Below are 17,593 nucleotides of genomic sequence, written 5' to 3' on the forward strand. Positions count from 1 at the left end.
GGAATTGAGGGGAAAATGAAGAAGCAACTTGAACCATTTTGAAATCTTCCCATCATGCATTAAAGTGAATAATGAAATGATATTTCTAGCCTTGGGAAAACATTTTCCAAATAACAAGTTTTTTTGTGGTTTCTGAAAATTCCATATTATATGCAAATAAGTACTTATATATGTTAGTAAAGTATTAATAAAAATAATAATAAATTGATGAAATTTCCAAAAAAAGGGGGATGGTGAAACTAAAGATGTATTGCCTTGGAAATGAATTGACAGTGTTGGCGGAAGTTTAGTGAAAAGTTGTGCGACATTTCGGTTCATTCGGAGAAAATTGTTATACGATAAATAGAGTTGCTGAAGTTGGAAACCTCGGGCAAAGAACCTCTGGACTTGAGAGATTCAATAAACGAGTCAAGTAATTTTCCTCAATAAGGACGTGGTGCCTTTAAGAAAATTGACATCGTAAAGTTTATGTAACTACATCCAAGTCGCTCGCAACTCATTCCTATCGTAGGAATTGTCTTTGTGTAGAAGCAACTCTTTTTAACTGTCAACAACTATATAAACTCCGCTCGATTTAATATCTCTTTGTAAGTCATTAAACTTTCATCATACGCGAATCGAATAACAATTTTGCCCTTTCACATATATAATCAATTTCATTTTAATCCATTCCAACACTTTCCTTTTTTGATAATGAGGGAGAAAAAACTCCTTTTTAACGATCTCTTAAACATCACTCTTAAATATAAGCATATCAAATTGAGACAAAAGCGTTGCAATAGAATTATACTATATGTGAAGAATGATTTTCCAGTATTTCTAGTTTAATTATTAACGTACGTCATGTCATTTATTTTTGCAATAAAAATATATAAATTTTTAGCGTTCGTCGGTCTATACGTGTAGTCGGTGAATTGGTAAATTTTTAATTTTCGGCAATATTTATAGGACACGAGAGAGGTAAAATATGTTTATATTGAGCTGGCGAATAAAGAAAATACTTTTTCTTGGTCAAAGGGTCGAGGGAAGTACATTTATCTTAAGAAATATTTTATCCCAACCACTTGACATGGACAATGGGGTGTGACTATATTCTGGACATTTTTATAGTGAGTGTCAAAGATGAGTTATTTTTTACCATCCTCTATTATGTATTAGAATTTATATATGAAACTGCAAGTGAATATTTTACACATAATCCCGAACTACCTATATAAATCCCTTGAAAAGTGTTTTCGACTCACCGCGTAGTATAGCTGCAATAGTAGATAAAAATTGTGTTACGAATATTTATATCCGAATAAAAAATTTTACTTTCCCCTTTACATTAAATATAAATATTTCGGGAAAAATATCCAATAGAACAATTTTTTTAAATATTAATAATAATAATAATGATTCTATATCACTCGGTTTTCAAATTAATTAAATGTTGAAGTTAATAACATTACATTAATAATAATTAATAATAACTTCTAGTGTTTAAAGTTAAATAAAAATAATTGGAGAAATGTTTAAAAACGAACATTAATATTTTTTTATAAATTTTTAAGAAAACCAATAACCAATTTCAAAAAGTAAAAATAAACTTTTCCTAATTAGAAAATAAACACGAAATTTAATAAAATTATAAAGATATAATATGAGCACATGTATAAAGTAGAACGAGTCAATAAGTGGCCAGACAGAACGTTTCTGAATATAGAAAAACAAAAGTAGAACGTCATATAAATGTGATGAAGGGTGTTAAATTAATTCCTGAAAAATTAAAATAAACTCGTTATAGGTAATTATTTAGAGGAACATAATATTAAAAATTGAAGAACGAACACAATATCCCGTTAAAAGATTTAAAAAGAGAAAGAGTTTATTAGCGACGAGTAGTAGTAACAGTAATAGTAGTATGACTCAATAATCGGCCAGACATTCCCGTGTATCGACTAACAATATTTTAACTGAAATAGAGGGAAATGCCTCAAAATGGAAAAGGAAAACGTGATCTGTATACATAAATTGGCTAACTGAAAAGAAGAGAAAGAGAGAGAGAGAGAGAAAGGAAAAAGAAAAGATTTACTTGTTTGCCACTGAATTATTGAATTTCCATTGGATATCTAACAGAACGAGATTCTGCGGCTCGGGAGATTTTAAATGCGCAATAGAGAGACACTTTTTCTTGATTGAAATTTATGGTTTCTTAGAAACATTTTTATTTCTTCTATTTTTTTCTGCTTACAAATTAATTAACCTCAATATCACTATTAATATAAATTGTTCACAAAGCGAATAATTACTTAATTAGCAAAATTTAACATTTCAAATGTTTCCCACTTGAGAATTTTTTATTTTATCCTCTTCAAGTTTTATAGTAATTAGACTCTGGAGAATGCCAATTTAAATTCTCCTGTCACTTGATTCATATACTTGCTAGCACTAACTTTTAATCCTATTAAAGTTCACATATTATTGATATTAAAAAAGAATATTATAATTATTGCATTCAAGTTAATTTCAATAAATATTCGAGTTTTTAATAAAGAGAAATTAACAACTTGAATTAATAGTTACAATTATAATAATTTTATTATCTAAATTATTCAATTATAATTATTACATTATTTTATTATTATTGCTAATTATTTATTTATCAATTAGTGACAGCATCGAGTTTTCATCCATTTTTAATAAATTTTTGAAAATTTTTAATTTCTTCATAAGAGTGAGAGAGAAAGAGAATGTCTTTCCAATTCCAATTATAATAAATTTTTGAAAATTCTTAATTTTTCCATATTGTTGAATTTTTTATTCGATAAAATATCTATTATATACAATATTAATTTAATTTAATTTAATATAATTATGTAGAATTTTTTGGGGTTTGTAGGATTAATAATTAATTTGAAATGAAAAAACTAAATTTTCAAGTTTTTATTAGATCGAAAAAAAAATACTTCTCATATTACTACGTCTGATGTTCAACCTCCTGGGTGACGCGGAATAGAACATACAACTTTTTAATTTTATTAATTATAAATTATATTTATATTTTTTATAATATATTATTAAATAATTTCCTTTTTTTATTCACTTTGAAAATTAAAGACATTCATTAGATTTTGATTAATTTTTATTTAAAAACAATTTAAAAGAAAATTTAAAAATAGTTGGAGGAACCTTTTAGAAAAAAATTTTAGTTTTAATAATAATAATGTGTATATATACAAGAAAGTCTCAAACATTCAGGGGAATGTTGGGCAAGTTTTTGTGATTGTATGCAGTTGATGCCAGCGGTCTGAATTCTTAATTCCTAATTTCTACGTGACGTTATAACACATCCCAGGTCATTTTCGACATAGTTTGCCTTTGGGTGATGAAAATTGTAAGGAGTTGCAATCCCAAGAGACAGAAACTCTCTTGCTTTCATTTTCGAAGGCACATCACTATTCAAGTCATGTTTAGACTAACGATCGTTAAGTCCAAAAGACAGACGACTTTTGCTTCATTTTTTTAGCAAATTAATTTTAAACGATGATTGTATTTATTAGCAAATTCCCTTTTATTTTCCTCTCCTCTTTTCAATTTCAAATTTTTCTCCACTTTTTTTTACCTATTTTTATTATCCAATTTTTTCGTTGTCGTAAAATTCTTTTATAGTTAGTTTGCAGTTTAGAGGTAGAATTCCTTTTTACAACAAATTATGATTTGAAAAAAATTCATGTTCTATAGAAAACAAATAATTTGTGGATTTGGAGATCACTATTGAAAAAGGGTTTTTATATAAAACTTGGAGAATTTAGTCAATATTGAAATATTCGTATGAATGGGCTTCTTTTCAGTGCGGGAAATTCTTTGCCAAATAATAAATTCCCCCTTTTTTTCTCTCACATGGAAAATCTTATTTCAAACTTGAACTACAAAAAAATGAAAAAAGCTCGTTTTACTTCCATCTTGACGTCGATATCGTTTCAATTCTCGCAGTGTAAGCTCTTGCTGAAAGAAATCTTTTTTCATTTTCTCAACGTTTGTTTCCGTATTTCATCAGACAGAATTAAGCTGGAATTTCTCTTTCTTTCTGCGCCCGCAGGTAAAAAAGAAAACGTTAAGAAATCTTTAATTGTTTTTCTCGAGAACATCAAGAACCCACTTTCTTTTTTTTCTACACTCGTTCCATTGGAAAGACAATGAACCATTTTTGTTTTTTTTGTTTTGCTTTTTTTTCTTCATAGGAAAAGAAAAAAATGCTTTTTAAATTGTCTTCTGTCCACGACACCTTGAATTCTACAACAGGAAGTACATTTTTCTAAATGAAACTGGGTCACTATTCAACACTTTTTATTTTAACTTTCTGACCCACCTCTGCCATGTTATCTTCATGAAAAAAACTTTCTAGAAATTCGTCTAAAGAAAAACGATATTTTTCTTTCGTTTGCTTTATTTAAATTGTACCTACACGGAGAGACCCACATTCGTAAAAATTACTAAAAATGGTTGCAATGACCGGAAATAAGGGGACTTTTAGCATAATGTGCTACAGAATTAGATAAATTTACAAAAGAAATAGATAAATTTGCTACATTGAAATAGCAAGTTTTAATATTTTGTGTAAGAGTTGTAAATGTAGCAAAAATTGATTATAGTTTTCTCTAATTTAATTAGACAAAATCTGACAAATGAAAACATTTTCCACTAAAACCTACGATCCACTGTAGTAATTTTTGGTGAGCAAGTGTGGCTAGCGAGTGCAGTCATATGGCGCCTGCATTTCTATTGGTTGCTAACTTCGTCAATCTCCGTAAATGAGCCGACGCCATCCGATCATTGACAGTGACTATGTTTCGCGTATGTAAAATAAATTTGGATATTATCTACAATAATTAAATATAAAGTGAAACGTAGGTCGTTCGGTATCTCAGAAATTGACCATTATAAATTAATAAACTTTGCATTTATTCCTGTCCCAAGAACTATGTCTTATAGTAAGTTGTTAAAAGTAAATTGCTTTCTCGTAAGTGCTGTAAATTTTCATCATTCAATATATAAGGAAACAAAGATGTATACTTTCAGTGAAATTCGTTGTCGTGCGTGCAGTTGTGTATTAGTGTATTAATTAACCGCGTCTATATATATAAGTGAAATAAACATGTGTGTGTCTTCAAATATATAAGTGTGTGTGTGTCTGTGTATGTAAAAATCCTTCCAGTTTGTCTCCATTAGTCAAGAATTGACGGGAAACCGGCGACAAAAATCCGTATTTTTTCTTTCACTCTTTCTTTCTGCATTTACAAACGACTGTAGTAATTTTACGTACACAATGCTTCTGAGTTTACTACAGTTATTTGGAACTATTGGACGAAATAGTAAGAAACTTTGCTAATTTGGTGAACATTTGTCGGGATTAGTGACTTAGTGTAGAAAATAGTAAAAAATACAAAAAGTCCCCTTATTTCCGGTGGTTGCAATGTGAAAATAGTAAATTCTAGTGTGATTTTATACAAAAATTAGTAATCTCGGTCTCTCCGTGTACTTCTCACCCTCCTTCTTTAAATAAAAATTTTTTTGGTATAAATAACCATTTTTCATTGCATGAGAAAAAATATTTTTTCTTTGTTATAGCTGGATTAGCTTCTTTCTTTTGTAAAAATATTTTCCGCTGAAAATGAAACACTACTCTTTCTCAGATGGTGAAATTCTTTGCTTTCAACTTACTCTATTCTCATGCAGACTACTTTGTTCGCACGCTTTTTTCTTCTTTTCTCTCTTTTTTATAGTTGGGGCGCTTAAATCTCGCGTCTTGCAATTCACTTTAAACGCGGAAGGTACCTTTCGTTCAACTTTTGTGTGTGCCTTTGACGTCAGCACCGGGTGGCTTCGGGCTCTGATATTGAAATCTCACATTTATACTCATATATATGTATATGTATATAGTATAAGGTTAGTCGACTCTTGTTCCTTATGTAACGGCGCGGCGTAAAACCTTTTAAAGGAGAGGAATTAGAAGAAGCTTCAAAAATCGATCTTGACTCTTGACATTAATAGAGACATTAATAGAGAAAGAGTAATTACACAAATAATTGTAGAAAATGGAACATTTTGTTCTGGATAAAAAACTATGGGCGTTACTTCTGTGTCTGTCATATGGGCCACGCCCCTAAAACTGGGCGTAATAGTTTTCAATTTCTTTGACGAAATTTTTGTTTGAAAATGATATTAATACCTCGTTAATTTAAAATTGTTTTATTTTCTAAAAGAGATTTTCAATGAAACTAAAATAGTGGATGTCTCTCGTGATTGGTCGGTCTCGAGCGGGTGGGAAGGTTCGAAGTAGTAGATTGGACTCTCGCGCCGAAGTCGGTCTCTCTTCAGGTCCGTGCCGCCGACTTATAAAACACTTTAGACCATGTCGTTTTCTACATTTTATTTAGCGAGTGGGCAAAACGATAGTGAAATTCAAGCAATTTTTCTTAATATAATGTCACCTGTTAATTGAAGCATTTGTCAAATTAATACAGTAGAATTTACAAAAACTTTAGTTTTTGCTTATTTTAACTAAGTGGATTAAAATAAAACGAGCAAAAGAATAACTTATCTAATGATGAAAAAATGATACGAGTCCCTTGATCGCCTTCTTTGTTGTAGTAAATTGTCGTTACTTTGAAATAAGGACAAGGAGCGTTTTTGTAAATTGCAATACATTTGTAATGTAAACACGAAGAGCAAACGAAATGTATGTCTACAACGTGGTCGTTTTCCTATTCCAACCGCTTTCTAGACGATGTAACTCTAGCAGGCCACAGGTCGACATTCTTCTTGATGTTTACATTTCCTTAAAATACTTTTTCTTTTTTTCGCTTTTGTGCGACAACGTGCCGCAAACAACCTAGAAAAATTGGAAAAAGGGTGAAAGTGGGTCAACCTCTTATTGCTAATAAAACAAGCACGCCTCTAATTGTATTAGTTCTGGAACGTGAGAAATACACAATTGTTTTTAGTTCCTCCCCCAGAACCGTTATATTAGTTTTCTAATTAGCGTTTGATTTATTAGCAAAAGAAAGAAAATTGGGGGAAAATAATGTTAAAGAAGTCTTTCGGAATTGTATTGATGTTAGTGTTTTGTTGCTTTATTTTTACGGCCGCAAATTTGAATCCAATTGTGCTGATCCGATTTCAGATTTCAGATCGTTGAGCAGAGCAAATTGTGTGGATCGTTGGGACTACAATCGCAGGAATTTCAGGAAAGAAAGAAGAGCTAGGCGAGGTATTGCATTCTGCAAACTGCAAAGTAGTCCCGGCACGAAGCGAAGGCAGCAGCAGCCAACAAGTTGCCGGTGTTGAATCGATAGAGGTGGGGACTGGTTCGAACCACCCTCGCCCAACTCTCCTGCATCCTTTGCGCGCCCTCTGCCCTTGCCCTCTTCAACCCCGAAAACCCTCTCGGCGCTGCGCTGCATGTGCCATTCCTTGCCACAAACCACTCAAAGCCTCAAGGGACCTTCACGGTACCGGGTAATTGAGTTCTTTTGTATCGGACCTCCTGAGGCTGCCGAAGCTTGCCGAAGCCATCCAAAAGTAGTCAATTTTTAGATGCAAATTTCCTTTACATTCTTTTGTCTCACTAGCAGAATAACCCTTGAACCTCTGACTTTTTCGCGAGATAGTTGAGGACTACTGCCACTTTTCCAATTTCTGCATTATTGTAATTATTATACATTTGAAACTTCCAAAAGGGATCAAATTTTTTTTATACATAGTTAAAGGGATAGTATTATAATAGTTGATAATAATAACAATATAATTACGATTATAAACTCTGTTTTTGTGAGAAAATTAATTAAAACAAGAAAGTGAAACGTGACTCTCTCTCCACTGTGTGAATGAAGCTGCGCAAGAATTTTGCAAATAAATCCTTAAACTAACTCGGCAGATTAAATCAAACTGTTCACTTCAAGGGAGAGATGGGTCTTAATTTCAGACAAGGAAATGTGGTGTCACGTGACTAAAGCTCTAATTAGACACGTGTCGCTTCAAAGAGATTAACCAGATAGATTAACTGACAAAGCCCCTCGACAATGACTTTATGTACGTGTTTCAAACACCCTCATGAATTTATCCCAAAATTTTCTATCAACATCCTTTATTTTTTATAAATCCTTCACTCTCATATAATATTCCGTTTTATGAATGGACAGTATTTTATCAGCCCAATGCAGAATAAAACCTTTAATGCTTTAATCCTAAATCGACAACATGAGAGCGAAAAGGATAGAAATATCTTTTCTCCTTTTCTCCCTCCTGTAAAATCATCGGATTTTATTTATTTTAATCACGCGAAAAGTTGGATTGTTTTGATATTTTTCAAATTAACCACATAATTATTTGAGCGGTTTCGCATAAAAATGTTGAAAAGATGTCAACGGTGAAGTGTACAAATAAAACATCATACTAACATCATCTCTTAAAGTATATGATGGATACTGTTTTTCTACCAACTAAAATAAAACAAATGAACGCGTATACGCAGAGAAAATTGTTGAAAGTGAAGAGGGGAAAAAAGTGGAATCAACGAGTTTGAATATCGAATTTGGCGCTTCACCTCTAACAGAAATATGATACGTGATTTGATTTATCCAACGAAACAGACGAGAGGATCAAGTTGGTTGATATTTAAAACAGAGAGAATGTATCAGTGCAGTATTTCATATCCTAATACAGAACACTTGAAAATGGTTTCATATTATAAATTTATGAACATGTGCATTATAAGCCGTGAACTTTGACACTCGCACAATTCTATGTATATACTCCAGCATGCTGACGGTCGTGGTTTATTTAATAGAGTTTAATCCATTTCTTAAGTGTTCCTCGACTATCTCCCATTTTGTCGTGCCCTCCCTCCCTCCCCTCTTCCATTACTCCCTATTTCCTGATGCCTCTCGCGAGTAATTAAACGCTTTGACATTACCCGCGACTAATGAAACGGAAAATTTGCCCCGAGATAATTATTTCTCTCAAGTGATGAGATTTTAATAGAGATAATTCTATGTAGGTGGGAAAAAATTTAAATAAATTCTATGAAAAATGCTATGCATGCACAAGAGATAGAAGATGTTTTGTTTATAAAAGTGTTATTGAATCGAAATTTGTTTTTTTTAAGAAATTGCTTTGAAAAGTATCAACGTGCTTTGCTTATAATAAGAGGAAGAGCGGTAGAGCAGAGGGGCTATAAAACGTCTCAAGGAGCGAACGGCTTAAACTTGGAATAGAAGTTGGCTCCTAGTGTAGATTATAGTTTTGCCCTAGCGAGTTCACTTCGAGAAACTTTCTTTACCTTTAATGAATAAAAAGAAGGAAAATGAAACGAATCAAATCAGAGTTAACTTGATTTTTCAAAGAATTAAATAATTATTTTAATTATCAGCGAGAGCCAATTTTTATTATTACGAAAGTCAAAATTAGTTTATAAACTATAATAATTTACATAAAAAAAAATAAAAACTAACGAAACAATTTTTTTATTATTCACTTTGTCGTTGGGTTAAGTTTCTTTCACAGAAAAAAGACCAAATTTTCTCCCTGAAATTGGTATTAGAAAAAAAACTCCGCAATATGGAGAGTTAAACAGCAAGAAAATTATGGGTCACGTTTATCAGTTTTTTAGCTTAATTTAGAGATAAGTCAAAAAGTAAAGTGAGCTTTGAAAAGTAATTTTTAGTGTTAAAAGAATGCTAGTGTTAAAAAAGTGTTGGCCTCAAAGAAATTTCAGCGTTAAAAAAGTTAAAAAAGTGTTAGTGTTAAAGGATGTGAGTTTTAAAAGCAGAACGCAGGGAAATTTCCCAGTAAAAGTTCCGCGATGAGATTGGATCGTAGAGAGAGGGACGCCATGTTTGCGAGGAAGATAATGAGGAAATGATAGGTCACCGATACTCAGCACCAGCACCTGGTACACTGGTAGTGGCAAAACTACGACTATGGTGAATATACAATTTTGAGAGAGAGTTGCTGGTCACTAATGCCTGCATATGCGCAAGTATAGACACGAGAGCGCATCGTCGGTGTGTTTAAAGCAGTTTAAAGGAAGGTGCGGTTTATTGAACCATTTACATGCTTCTCTGACCCATACATCTTCATTGACTTGAAACTTGGCCCCTTTACTCCCCTCACCTGTGTTACAAACCGCCGATCTTCTTTTTCAGAATCCAAACACGTTTCAACCTCTCTTTATTCATCGTTAAATAACTGCCTCTTTACGCAATCCATACATTTTTAAATGCTTTTTGGAAAAAATTATTTTCAAAAAAATTCTAAATTTCCTTGTAGCATTAGTTTTATTATAAATTATATTATTATTAATTAACTTAATTATTTTAATTTTTATTGTTGTCTACTTTCAGAGTCTGAAAGTTTTGAATTTGAATTCCACAAGTTCTCCCGCGCTTCACTTGGATTGGTGGATCTGATTTGACTAGCGTCGTTTCGTGCCTCGCCGCCATTGATGTCTGCACGGTGAAGAAAGCACAAGTAAGTTTTTAACGTTTTTATAAGTTCTTATTGTTTATAAGGAAAAATTTCAGGGTAAGGATTGTTTTTTCTATTCTAAAAAAATGACTGAATGTTAATTTCGGTAAATTACAAGTGTGGGACAAAAATTTAGTGATTTAAACAACTCACAATCAGTAATATTTGGGTATTATTAGGAATAGTGTGGAGGTCTTTGAATGAATATGACACTGTAGAAAACATGGAAGCACACGAATTGCAACGAGTTCGGTCGGACAATATGTATTATTCATGGGGCAATTCGAAGAGACTCGGGGCTTTTCTCTGTGAGCGACATTGCGCTTGTGACAATTCCGATGCTCTATAGCTCTAAACTAATGAGGACGCTGGACAGAATGGCGCTATCATAAGAGCTTGTTCACAGTGTGATTATACGACTCGCAGTGTGACACTGTGACCTTATACTGCCTCAAACTTGCCTTTTCACGACCACCTTCCTCTATCTTCCCGTCTCTCCCACTCACATTTAACTCTCCCTTAAAATCTCATTTTACATTTATAAACGAGTTAAAATTTTTAATTCCTCACGAAATTCACTTTTAAACTCATCATTCAAGTTATGCCAAATTTACATTCATAATGAAGCGAGTTTTGTGCTTTGTTATTAAATTATCATTTCGTGGGTGCTAATTTTATTTTAAAAATATACCTTTCGCGCTTTATTTAATTTAACTTGGTATTATTGTAAATTGTTTTTCGTTTAATTATAAAAACTTGCCACGTTCATTATAAAAATATTAAAATAATGAAAGAACAATTCCGGGAATATGAGCGAAATGAGTTTTTATTTACTCTCTACATATAATAGATTAAAAGCAATTAAGGCGAAATGTTTTATATTTTCTCTCGTAAGATCGGAAAATTAACACCTGGACATCGTTGTACTGTCAAAGGCTCACAAAGCTGAAACGACAAAGGACATTTGTAGTGAACAAACCAACCAGTTGCTCCTGGCATTCAGCACAATGTCCCAAAAAAAAAGAAATTCCACTCTGCAAAGCTTTGAAAATACAAAAATTCCGCATAACAAAAGAAATTAAAATTTTTATGAAAAGCATTTCAAACATTTTATTTAGGTAAACCGAAAACATTTATAAATTAACGACACATATTAAAATTCACAATTATTTCCACTGTATTCAGTAGTAAAGCGTTTTTAAAATAAATAATATTTTTTGGTATTAAATACAATATTAACTTTCGCGCAACAAAAAAAGGAACAACTCGTAAAATGATAATGCATTTTAAACGAGTCGAATTGTATAAGTACACCAATAGGTGAATATCTATTGATATTTGAATAGAAAATTTCGTTTTTATGGATACGGAAATAAATCTTCATCTTTCTTTCATAAGAAAGATGTTCTCTTCGGCGGGGAATCAATTTGCAATTTCATATTTGCAAACTCCATCGATTTGCGAGTTGGGATTCGGTGCATATATATATATATATATATGAATGGAGAAAATGTATTCTTTTGCGATAGACCAAGGTTTGGAAGTAGGTCGATGTACCGTGAACCCAGCATGGATAACGTGGAGTGCGACCGCGACAGAAATAAAGAAGGAAACACTTCTGATTGCACGGATAAGTAGATAAAAGTGAAATACAGCGCGGAAGGGAGAATGAACGCGGTGGCGTTGCAGAAATAAAAAGAAAGCAAAAAAAAAAAAACCAAATCTCTTCTACTGGAACCTAAAATTCACTGATATCAACGATACTGACAGATTTACTCGCAATTTTTCTTCAAATCTTGAAATAAAAAAATGTGTTAAGTGTTAATAATTTTTTCTGTTCTGTTTATTACTTTGGCCTATAATAATTGAAGTGTATAATTGTCTAGGTTATTAATATTTCAATTTACACTCTAAAAGTAGAATAAAATCGCATACAATGAAATCAGAAAAAGAAGTAAATCCCCTGTCTTAAGAGAATCACGCAGGCAATAAGATGGCAAATAAAAAATACGAGAGTTGTAAAAACAACTTAACCGAGTTTTATGCGTTTATACGTCATAAAAGTGTAATAACGATATAGGCATCATAAGGATGGGGGAAGTGCAATAAAGTGAGCGGATCGCAGAACCGCAAATCGATATTCAGTATCAAATTGAACAAGTGAGACAGGACCACAGAACAAGAGACTATGTAAACAAGTTTGTAAGTTATACTCTGGAAAGCCTTGATTATGGACGAGGGCAGTCATAACCCTCCCGAATCGATTCAGCGCAGTTTACAATAATGATCATCATATATTGTTATTTGCTCAGTGTGGGCACAATTTTTATAAAACAAGACAAAATTGCTGACATTTTCGCAGATATAATAATTTTCATATTGAGAGATTCTTGCGGCTTTCCATGCACCTCTATATATAGACGAGATGAATGCAATATGAAGGTATAAGAGAGTTTATAATTAAGTTGCTCCGTTTTTCCCTCAGGTGTTGCGTATATAATGTAGGTGCAAATGTGTGTGTGAAAAATCTAATGTAATCTGACTTGTAGCGTGAAATGAAATTTTCCGAGTAAATCGGATTTTAGATTAGTCAACTTTTTGCTTGATTGATGATGAATTACTCTCGCGACTGTTTCACGCACAATGAGTTATTATTTGCAGAAAGGAATTTTATTTTCGACACGTATCGTATCGTATCGTCACAAAAGAGTTGGCGCGGCGGGAAATTTAAAAAGAGGATCAGAAGGAAATTAGATTTATCAGAAAGTACATAAGAAAGATAAAATTTGATTTGCATTCTTAGATCCGAAAGTGTAGCATAAAAATAAAAGCTGGCAGTATTTTTTTATGAAGCAGGATAAAAAAAAGTTTATTCCTGAGGAATGAGGATACTAACTTGATCTCGAGCGAGGAATGAAAGAAGAATGAAATATAAACGAATCACAGTGTGTACTATAGGCAAGGAAGGTTGCATCGTTGGCGCGAAAGAAAAAAACACATCCAAGAAAGGAAGGAGAAAAATAAGATTCAGTGTTAGATGAAAAAGGAAGGAGTTGAAAAGCACCGACCGAAATCCTCAAGAGCGTGCTGGGAAACCCAAAACTCTCCGACTCTTATTCTTTCTCGGTACAAAGTTCCTTTACGTGCCACTACCTGCGAATCGAGGCAACGCACGTCTCCTAAAACAAAGTCAAGACTCCCCGAGTCCCTTGAGCCTTTCAGACTCTAACTTGCTCCTTATACACCCGCAGAAAAAAGTTTGAAAAAAATCCCACTCTACATTGTTACATTATATTATAAACCATAAAAGAATGAAGGGAATTTCGCCACTGTTTTCGAGATACTGTGTACGTACCATAAGACGACCCCTAATGATTAGCTCTGCCGGAAATTAACTGAAAACTCATCCACAATTGACAGTTTCAAGTTTCATCCTGTTTGAGGGAAATCGGAATTGCATCTGTCGCCTTATTTACCTTCAAGTTGAAGATTCTGCTGGTGGATATCCTCCCAGTAATTTCCGGAGGTTCAGATAGATGCGAGAAACTATTTATTAAGAGTAGAATGGAAACAAACTTGCTGGAACGGATGCAAGTAACGGGAAGCTCCCGTTCTTCCTAAAACTTGGCGTTTAGTTTCCATTAAATTGTGACGAGTTTTCTCTTTTCTCACAACTCTTAATGCCCTTTCTAATTACATAATTCCAAATTACAACAATAATAACTATTCTAACAAAGTGGGAAAGTTCAAAAAACATTGCATTGTATTCCTTTTGCAATCCAAATTAATCAGGGACTAACTCAAGATCCAATTATTTCGTCCAGATATTCACTTAATGATTTACTCATCGACGCATTACTTCACAAAAGGATGAAAACTTTTTCTAGAATTTTCAGGTTTCTAAAATCAAAGAAGATGGAATTGTATGGTAAAAATGTTAAAAGGTTCGTAGGTTCGAAGTAAATTAATAATGAATATAATTCGAGATTTATAATAGTGTCTATTAGAGGAGAATCAATCAAAATTGAATTTTCTTTTTTCTGTTAAAATTAGACACTCCAGTGGCTAAAACACGCGAGGAATTGAAATAATGAGAATTCGTGTTTCAGGTTAATGAGGTCGTATAGAACGTAGGAGCTTTAATTATACGAAAAAGTTGATGCTCTATATATGTTAAATATCCGTCGATATTAAGGTAAAAAGTCAAATCTAACTTTCATAGGATATTATCAGAAAGCGATATAGGTCTTAAATTACTTCAATTCGATTTAATTGACAATCAATTTCGGTATGCTGGGTTTTTACAATTTTTCCTTTTTTACAATTTTTCATGAGGAGCATGAATAATTGTCGTTTAACCGAATTGTCAGTTAGGTAAGTAATTTTACATTTAATTGAACTCTCTAAATCTGAATAGGGTAAGTGCGGGTATAGTCGGACAGTACTAGTAGTCGGACACTTTCATGTTTTTTGGCAAATAAATAATAATGCATTGTGATATTTACTTAAAAAAACATACTGGACGAATGTGTAAAGTTTATATTTTATGAAATTAGTGTTATTTTACAAAATAATTAAACAATAAATAGTTTATTTAATATTTTAAAAATCGTGGTGTCCGACTATAGATACAACCATTTTCGAGTAGCGCAATGAGTAGCACAAAGTTTTGCTGATAATTAATCATAAATTTTAAAACTTATACGATTTAAATATTATATTAATAACTTCTAGTATGGTTTAATTCCATTTTCCAGCCGATAGCAATTAAAAAATTATCTGTTTTACTTTATAAATCCAAAATATCTGACAGATGTCCGACTATAGAAACAAGGAAAAAAAGTGTCCGACTACTAAAGCATTCGTAATTTTTCATTAAAATGTTTATATTTTATTAAATACTCAAGTATTTGTAACAAATTTACATGATTTTTAATCCTGAAGAACTCATTTAATTGATAATGTGCTTATAAACACAGTAGATATTTGCTATTTCAAGAAAAAAAGCATAATATAAGATCGTATCCTTAAGTGTCCGACTACTAGTGCATTTACCCTATGAGAATTTAAATAAATTTTTATTTGATTGACTTGGCATTTTAGGGAACTGATAATAGTTTGCCGAAATATAATTTGAGCAAGATAATGCATATAAAAAGTCGAAATCCATTTAAAATGCAGAAATGCTTGAATCATTTATTTATATTTGTATATTTTGAAAAGCCATTACTATTTAAATGTATGAAATTGACTTAGAGATGAAGAGTCTCACAATATGAATTGTGTCTGACCGAGAACTTGTTCGTAAATTAAATCACAAGATGCCACTTGTTCAATTTCCGGAACAAATTGAATCTAATGGAAAACATGATATTGGCGCTTATAAGCGAACTTACATCACTAGAGACGTCAAACGAAGCGATTACCTCCTCCTCCTCCTAATGCTTCATAGCGTCAAAGATTGAATCCATTAAAGAAAAAATTCCAACTATTGAGAGAGACGTGAGATTATTAAAAAGTAAGCTGGTGCTCAAATTTTTAACCTCTATTTTCTTTTTCACAAAATTGCCATATTGCATTTGGCAGACAGTTTTTCATATTTCAGAAAATATCCCTAGGGTTGAAAATTGTCACTTTAGTTCCTAGTGTTTGGTGGCGTTGTGGTAGCGTTGAAAAAGATTGCCATTGAAAATCATAATTATTGACATACAGTGGGCACAAAAAATGTTTACTTTCTTCTTTGAAAAAAATAAGGGTCAAAATCAGGTCGCAAATCGTTTAAAGCAAGTGGGATTTCTGACAATTTAATTCCGGGTCGCGTGATGCGAAATCGCAGCTGTGCTAAAATGCACAGTATACAGGTAAATGCACTTACACAAGTTACACAGTTTCGAAAATGGATTAAATGTATAAAATTCACTTTAATCCGCTTCTTTAAATGAATCACAAATTTCTACAAATTTACTATTTATAAGACTTTAAATTTCTAATTGTTTTCCATTTTTAAATTCAATTTCTTTATATATTATACTGAGAATGAAATTAGATTCTTATATTATTGATTCTTATTAAATAAACATTATTTAACAATTGATATAAATGAATATTATTTTCTACGCTTCATTTTCTTTCATTAGATGTAGAAAAAATAAAAAGTGTTCTCAGTGTAAAAAAGTCTAAATTATAAAAATACAAATTTGACAATTTTCTCAAAAGTTTTTTTCCACTAATCATTATAACGTTTATTTATAATCAAAATATATAGTAAATAAAGTAAGTAAATATAAAATATCATGAAAGGAAAGAAAGATAACAAATCTTAAAAGATAAACAAACAACGTATAAGTTAAATAAATAAGGATTCCATATTTCAGATTGATAAATGCATACTATTGATTATTGATTTTAATAAAATCCTTCTCAATTCTAAAATTTCAATTATTCATGAAAATCAAACAATTATATTTTTCAAGAAGTTTATTATTTGTATAATGATTGTAAAAGAATAGTAAAAAAATAATTACCTATATTTAATTTAAGATATTCTTTAGTAACAAAGATTGACAAGAATTTTTAATTAAAAGTTTTAATTGAAAAAATAAATTAGAAACTTTTGATGAAAATATATTTTAATGAAAAATTAAAAATATGAAGTTAATAATAATTAATTATTCTTTTAATTACCTACTTAACGTTAATTTAAATATCAATTTTTCCCATTTTTACGAGTATTATAAATAAAAAATAATATTCTAAAGGAATAATTTTTTTAATTATCAATAATTATTGTAGGTATTATTAATTATTATGTTTGCATTGAGAAAACTTGTGCCCATATAATATAGTGAAAACTCTGGAGTTAATTTTATTCAACTTTTGCACCATTGTGTATTGTAGGTGCAGATGACAAATTGGAGAATTCTTTGCAAAATTATTATAAAATCTTAATGGAATCAAGTTGAAAGTTATTTATTTAATATAATTTACGAAGTAATTGAGCTTTTTGCAATAAGTTTTCAACTGTTTGAAATTTTGCTAAACAATGATTAAGAAACTTTCGTGTAATAATTGTTTCTTATACATC

General features: G+C 31.4%; 2 protein-coding genes across 2 annotated transcripts in view; one reads left to right on the top strand and one right to left on the bottom strand.

Moving 5' to 3' along the window:
- The window catches only part of LOC122504482 (acetylcholinesterase-like), a 90,974-nt gene that overhangs the window by 44,172 nt on the left and 29,209 nt on the right, over nucleotides 1–17,593 (bottom strand). The window lies entirely within an intron of this gene.
- The window catches only part of LOC122504481 (uncharacterized protein PF11_0207-like), a 112,774-nt gene that overhangs the window by 41,704 nt on the left and 53,477 nt on the right, over nucleotides 1–17,593 (top strand). Inside the window, exon 3 of the mRNA XM_043615610.1 lies at nucleotides 10,386–10,512. The gene's annotated coding sequence lies outside the window, so the exon portion shown is untranslated. The remainder of the gene's footprint in view (nucleotides 1–10,385; nucleotides 10,513–17,593) is intronic.

The sequence above is a fragment of the Leptopilina heterotoma genome, unplaced genomic scaffold, assembly GCF_015476425.1.
Source record: "Leptopilina heterotoma isolate Lh14 unplaced genomic scaffold, ASM1547642v1 Lhet_299, whole genome shotgun sequence".
NCBI classification, from domain to species: domain Eukaryota; kingdom Metazoa; phylum Arthropoda; class Insecta; order Hymenoptera; family Figitidae; genus Leptopilina; species Leptopilina heterotoma.